We start from the raw sequence: 7,456 nt of genomic DNA, 5'->3' as shown, positions 1-7,456 counted from the left end.
CTGACATGATTATCTACAAACAGAACATATCTCAGGAATGTTTCTGGCAAGAGAGTTTAATCTTCTCTTGGTTGACAAAGCAGTTGCATTCTTGGGAAAATGCAATGTATTTTGAAACTATGCCTCAAATACTTTGTGTTTAATTCTAAACAGGAGTCCTATTCTTGGTCTAGGTTTAAATGTGACCTGCACTTGGCCCTGGTTTTAAATAAAAACCTACATGTTGTTCTTCATGTGAAGGTCAGTTAAGACTTTGGACAGCTGTGCAGGATGTGGGACAGCTCTTTAGAGTGTATCCCTGCCCTGCATGCAGCAGGAATGTCTATTGTCCCTGAGCCCTGCCAGGTAGCTGCCAGCCACACCCTAGCCCCAATTGTTGTGATAATCAAAAACATCCCCAATATTGTCAAAGTGGCTCTTAGAGGCTGGATTGCCCTCTTTGAAAAGCACTAAAGCCTTTTTGAAGTAATAAGTAATCCCGGGGCCCCATTTGCCAATTTTGGGGATTTCCTTAAAAAGGCTGATTGAAAATCTGATTCTTGAGAACTCTCCTCTACTTGTTAATTTCAGAAATCTTGTTGCATTGTGGTCCTTGAGTTGGCATTCTGCTCTCAGAATTCTTGCCTCTCAGCACATCCTTGGTCTCAGGGTGGCTACTTTCCTGACCTCTGCTTCTGAAGGTTAAACCATAGTGGGGGTGTTTTTTAGAAGCCATCTGTTCGTTGCCCCCAGATTTCATTTCTGGTGCTGATACTCCCTAATGGTCACAGGTATCATCTCTAGCAGTCAGTGAGGGGTGAGAGTGGCTGAAGATCTCATTTCCCCATTTAAAAAATACTACTTTTCTCTGGTCCCAGCCTTATTTCTGGTTATGTTTCCACCTTCTGCCCCTGATCATACAGGCTTCAGCATATGGCAGACATTTGGCACCTGCAGTTTGGCAAGATGTTCTATTCTCTGATTCCTGAATTCTTAAAACTTCCTAACAAGGCTGAATCCTGTTTCCATTCTTGTTTCAGGTAGGCCAGATTGACCTAAACCATATTGCTTTCATAAAACAGTTTCATAGAGGAAAAAGAAATGGGGGGAGGCTAACCTATGGTGTCTAAGATATATACCAGCATAATAAAATTAAAACCACACTGAGATACCACCTCATTCCAGGCAGGATGGCCATCATCAATAACTAAAAAAAAAACAAAAAACAGATGCTGGAGAGGATGCAGGGAAAAGGGAATACTTCTACATTGTTGGTCGGAGTGTAAACTAGTACAACCTCTGTGGAAAACAGTTTGATGATTCCTAAAAGTTCTAAAAATCAATCTCCCATATGATCCCACAATCCCCCTACTGGGAATATACCTGAAGGAACTAAAATCACTCTATGAAAAAGATACCTGCACGTGCATTTTTATTGCAGCATTATTCACAATGGCAAAAACATGGAGCCAACCGCACTGCCAATTGAAAGAGGACTGGATTAAGAAATGTACATATACATGATGGAATATTATGCAGTCATAAAGAAGGACAAAATTATGAACTTCACAGCAACTTGAAAGGACTTAGAGTCTATAATATTGAATGATCTATCACAAAAACAAAGAACTGAGTACCAAATGTTCTCACTCATGAGTGGACCTTGAACAATTATCATAATACTGTAAGAAAGGGATTCATTGTAGTGGAAACTGCCAGGGGAGGTGGGATAGGATTGGCAGTAGGGGGAAATTGCCAGGGGAGGAGGAGCATACCTCATCAACAAGGGTACCTGCATAATGAACATCTGTATACCTAACACTGAATTGCACCCCATATCTTTAAAATTAAAAATTTAAAAAACTCACAAAATGCAATAGAATAATTTTTAAAAAAGAAACTTTAAAAAAAATCATGGAAATAATTACTATAAAAGTCAGGATCATGGTTAATTTTGGGGACAGAGACAGGGATGCCACACAGAGGGGTTTCTAAGCGACCTAGGAGAGTTCAATTTCTTGATTTGCATGCTGAGCGACAATAATAACTCATTAAAGCCATACATTTTTGAATAGTTTCTTTTAAAAAAAATCTCAAGTTCTTCACTTGAAAAATGCAAATAATATTATAAAACATCTCCTAGCTTTAGTCATAGGATTAAGCAATGTAATGTATATAACAAGTTTGGTTCACTGTCAGGCATATAAGTACTTAGTATGTACTAGCTCTTATTAGCCATTATTACTAATTAGTCATAAAGAGTACTACTGCCCTTTGATAATAGTAATATTTTAATAATTGATATTCTCAGACTATTTGAATAGTTTCTTTATATGCATTCATTTTTACAGTAAAAATTAAACAATCCAATAAAAAGTCAGGCTAGAATAAAAAACATGATCCAACTTTAGATTCTGGGAAACAAGTAGGTTGAAAGTAAAAGAATGAAATAACAGGTATATGCAAATGGCCACCATTGGAAAGCTGAGTGATGAAGCCAATATCAGACACATAGACATAAAGAAGGACATTTTATACTGATGAAAGGATCAATTTGTCAGCAGGATATGGCAGTTATAACCATATGTGAACCTAGTACCAAAACAGCAAAATACATGAAGCAAACTGACAGAAATGCAGGGAGAACTAGATAATTTAACAGTAATAGTTGGATATTTCAATGTTTCACTTTCAATAATGAATAGAACAGCCAGACCAAAGATCAGGAGGAAATGGAAGACTTGGCTAATACTATGAAACAACTAGACCTAACAATATCTACAGAGCATGTCATTTGACAGCCGAATATATACTCTTCCCTGGTACACATAAAACATTCTCCAGGCTAGATCATACACTAGACTATAAAATAGATCTCAATAAATTAAAAAGGGTAGAAGTAATGCAAACTATGTTTTTCAGCTATAGTGAAATAAGAAAAGAATTGGGAAACTCATAAATATGTGGTAATACTCCTAAATAATATTTGTGTCAAAGAAGAAATTAAAAGACAAGTTAGAAACCATGTGAAATCAATGAAAGTATTGAAAATAAGGATCAGCAAACCAAAAACTTACAGGGTGCAGCTAAGGCAAAACTTTTAGAGCATTTATAGTGTCTATTTTTAAAAAGAAGAGAGACTTGCCTGGGAAACATAGTGAGACCCTATCTACAAAAAAAAAAAAAAGAAAGAAAGAAAGAAAGAAAAGAAAAGAAAAGAAAAGAAAGAAAAGAAAAAAAGAAAGACAAATGATAAAAAATTTGTACATAACTGTTTCAAATTATTCATAATCACCAAAAAGTGAAAACAACCCAAATGCCATCAACTGACAAATACATAAATGTGTTATATCTATAAAGTAGAACATTAATTGGCTAGAAAAAGAAATAAAGAACTGATACATGCAAAAACATGGGTGAACCTTGAAAACACTATACCAAGTGAAAGAAGTCAGTCACAAAAAATATATATGACTCCATTAATATGAAATGTCCAGAACAGAGAAATCTATACAGATGGGAAGTAGAATACTGTTTACTTAGGGCAGAGGAGAATGGAGCATGAGTAAAGGAATGCCAGCTAGAGTGTGGAGTTTCTCTATGAGGTAATGAAATGTTCTAAAATTGACTGGCAATGGCTGCACAAATCAATGAATATACTAAAAATCACTAAATTTACACTGTAAATGCATCAGTTGGTATAAGGATTATGTATCGATTAAGTTGTTTTAAAAAGGATTGAGAAAGATTGTTGTAGGTAGCTTTAAATACATAAGAGTTAAACATATTTGAGAGAATTTGTACTTTCAGTTTTAGCCAATAATAATATTATTATTAAGCATAAACGTTTAGTTTTTCTTATCTTTAGCCAACTTAAGCTGTATTTTTATCTGAATGTTATCAAAGAAAACTCTATCATTTATACTTAATGTTCAGAATATTTTATATTCCAATTTAGCTTTTGTAATGAACTATTTCAAAAGTCTATATACAATTTCAAGGAGTAATTGGACTAGAGTTTATGTAATAATTCTCACTATGTCCTGTAAGAAGCTGTCAAACTATTTTCCAAAGTGGTTGTACCATTTTGCACATCCTCCTGAAATACACAAGAGTTACAGTTGCTCTATATCTTTGCTAGCACTCTGTATTGAACTTTTAAAAAATTTAATTGGGAAAATGTTAATTAATAAGCATTCAGATATACTTTACAGTGACAACTTCCATACTAAAATTGTAAGATTTTAAATCTTTTTCTAAAAATATGAGTGATTTTTTTCTCTTGGAAACATAGCAACACAACCATAAGTATCTAAGCAAGTGTTTACATTTCATGTCTGCAATAAGGTAGACTGTGAACTTCTTTTATCTTTAAACTTAAGCAAAAATTTCATGTGATAATTTTCAGGAGTGTCAAATTTTTGAAGTGCAAACTTATAAAATTCTATAGTCGGATCCCTTTTTTGCTTTGAGTATACCTGATTTGAGAATACAGACAATTTTTCCTTTCTTAATTCCTTGAAAAAATATTTCTGAAATAAGTCTTGTGTCTTCTCTGTGAGTGGGTTGTTTTCAAGAGACCATCAACTATGTGCTTGGTTTCTCACAGTTGATACAAGTCTATCAAAAACATTAAAATGTAATTTGCAAAGAAAAACTTGTTTTTCGAAGGTTGCAAGAACAGGAAAGAAATAGCTTTTTTAATGTGCATAAACACAAACATTTAAAATTAGTCACACTGCCAGTAAATCTAATATAGTATCAAAAGTTCTATAAAGATGAACAAAAGATGCATGTTCACTTTCATTGCTCCCATAGCAAATGGAAATCTGCATGAGAATTGTGCTGCAGCAGTTTGTTGGTTCTAGTGTAAGAGTTCAGGTCCTTTTGTATGTTTGGCCCACTAATGCCCACATTTGGAACTCAGTTCCAAAGACAGAAATCAGGGAAAAGACTCCATAGAGCAAAGCACAAGGACATGCTATTACAAGTTGCTATCCTTCCATGGCTAATGCAGAAATAAATATCTTGGAAACAGAAAATCTAGACCATCCAACAATCTCAGCAGTGAGAATGACTCCTACCATTCCTTACAAAGAAAATATCATTGCAAAGCTGCAAAGTAAAATCATGAGCAGAAGACAATGTCCAAGGACACTTGCTACACAACCAAACAAAACACCTGCCATGCTCATTAAGTTTAATTAAAAAACATTCCTAGACATCCAATTGCATGGATCCCACATACATAGCCAAACTCGTGTTCGTGTTCTTTGTCAGATGTGGTCAAGATTGATACCTAACTCTTCTGATAAAGGTGGCTCATCCTCAAAGTTGTTTCCATAGAAGGGTTGAGGTGAAGCTAGAGTATGTGCCTGAGTTGGCTGGAAAATCTGCCGGGGTATGGCCATTGTGGCTGTATCATGTCATGTCTGGAGCGACACATAGGCCTTGCTGTGAGTAGTCATAGTCAACATACTGTTTGCGGTAGACTACTCCATTTCCTCAATACTCATAAGACTGCTGTGATAGATCATCAATGCTATAATCTGTCTGGTAGAAACTTATGTTTTCAAAGCTTGTCATTGTAAATGATCAAACTCAACAGCAGTGGCTCCAGCAGCCCTATATAACCCCCAAACTCAGTCTCAGACTCTGAATTGAGCCCCTGTATTGTTACTTTTTTTTTAGTTGGAGTCTCACTCCCACTCCCAGGCTGGAGTGCAGTGGCACGTTCATGGCCACCCCAGCGTTGACCTGCTGAGCTCTGGTGATCCTTCTGCCTCAGCCTTCCAAGTAGCTGGAACTACAGGTGCACACTACCACACCTGACTAAAATTTAATTTATTGTAGAGAGGAGGCCTCACCAAGTTGCCTGGACTGGTCTCGAACCCGTGGGCTCAGGGAATCCACTCAGCCTCCTAAAGTGCTATGATTATAGGCTGAGCCACTGTACTCCAGCCTAGGTGACAGAGTGAGACTCCAACTCAAAAAAAATTTCTCTTCTTACAGTTCCTTCATCAGATATGAGATTTACAAAACATTTCACAAAAAATTGTGGCTTTAAAATTTTTTTAATAGTATGTTTAGAAAAACTGACATTTTTATTTTTTTAATTCCAATTTATTAACTGTTTATTTATTTGATTTATTTGCTAATTTTGTTTTCAGAGACTATTTCTGGGCAGTAGGAAATAGGAACATTTTGAAGAATTTTGAGCAGGGAGCAACATACTGAAAGAGACATTAAAACCAAAATTTGTTTGATTGTAGACAACAATATAAATTGAAGTAGAAATAAACCCAGGAGTAAGAAAAAGCAGCTGTTACAATAAACTAGGTGTGAAATAAATGAGGACTTGGGTAAGCATAGTAACAAATAGAATTATAACTTATTACAATTTCTTCTCTCTGAGAGGATGTGGTAAAAAGGGAACACTTCTACACTGTTGGTGGGAGTGTAAACTAGTACAACCTCAGTGAACAACAGTTTGGTGATTCCTAAAAGATCTAAAAATTGACCTCCCATATGACCCAGCAATCTCTCTACTGGGAATATGCCCAGAGGAACTCAAATCACTTTGTAAAAAAGACATCTGCACATGCATGTTTATTGCAGCATTGTTCACTATAGCAAAAACATGGAACCAACCATGCGGCCCATTGAAAGAAGACTGAATTAAAAAAAAAAAAGTGGAACATATACATGATGGAATACTACACAGCCACAATGAAGGACAAAATTATGAACTTCACTGCAACTTGGATGGACTTAGAGTCTATAATACTTAGTGATCTATCACAGAAACTAAGAACTATTACATATTCTCACTCATAAGCAAATCCTGAACAATTATTGTAATACTATAAGAAAAGGATTGACAGTAGTGGAAAACTGCTGGGGGTGGGGGTGTGGGATTGGCAGTAGTGGAAAACTGCCAAGGGAGGGGGGCACACCTCATCAGCAAGGGTACCTGCATAATGAACACTTGTATACCTAAACCTGAATTGTACCCCACATCTTTAAAATTAAAAATTAAAAAAAAATCATTCTCTCTGCTTAACCAGAATGTGCTAGTGATTGAACAGACTTTCTTATGACCAGGGTTAGAAGACTTTGCAGGACAATCAGGAGACCTCTGGCTGGCAACATGACCAGGCTCAACATCCTTAATCTCATCTGGTCTGTCCCTCAAATGTCCTTCCTTTTTTTGTACTATGATTTCTCATTCCATCAGGAAATATAAATTTTGTATGATACAATTTAGCCAAAATGCTGACATCTGTTATATCACAAACCACCTCAAAGTTTAGGGTCTCAAAATAACCATCATTTACTTAGCTCATGTTTCTGAAGATTGACCATTTGGGCTGGGATCAGCCAGGTGGTTCTTCTGGTTTCTTCTGTGTCCTGTGGATGGTCTTGCCAATCATGGCTGAACTCTCAAATGTCCTGGTGCTTTGGCTAGGATGGGTTG

The 7,456-nt window shown here is 36.1% G+C and overlaps 1 pseudogene; it reads right to left on the bottom strand.

Annotated features, from left to right (window-relative positions):
* Positions 1-4,856: 4,856 nt before the first annotated feature.
* On the bottom strand, positions 4,857-5,565 carry LOC110594973 (annotated as a pseudogene).
* Positions 5,566-7,456: the final 1,891 nt, after the last annotated feature.

The sequence above is a fragment of the Carlito syrichta genome, unplaced genomic scaffold, assembly GCF_000164805.1.
Source record: "Carlito syrichta isolate Samal-C Ts95f unplaced genomic scaffold, Tarsius_syrichta-2.0.1 Scaffold189204, whole genome shotgun sequence".
Classification (NCBI taxonomy): domain Eukaryota; kingdom Metazoa; phylum Chordata; class Mammalia; order Primates; family Tarsiidae; genus Carlito; species Carlito syrichta.
The sequence above is the reverse complement of the archived record's forward strand: the minus strand, read 5'-3'. Positions and strand labels throughout refer to the sequence as shown.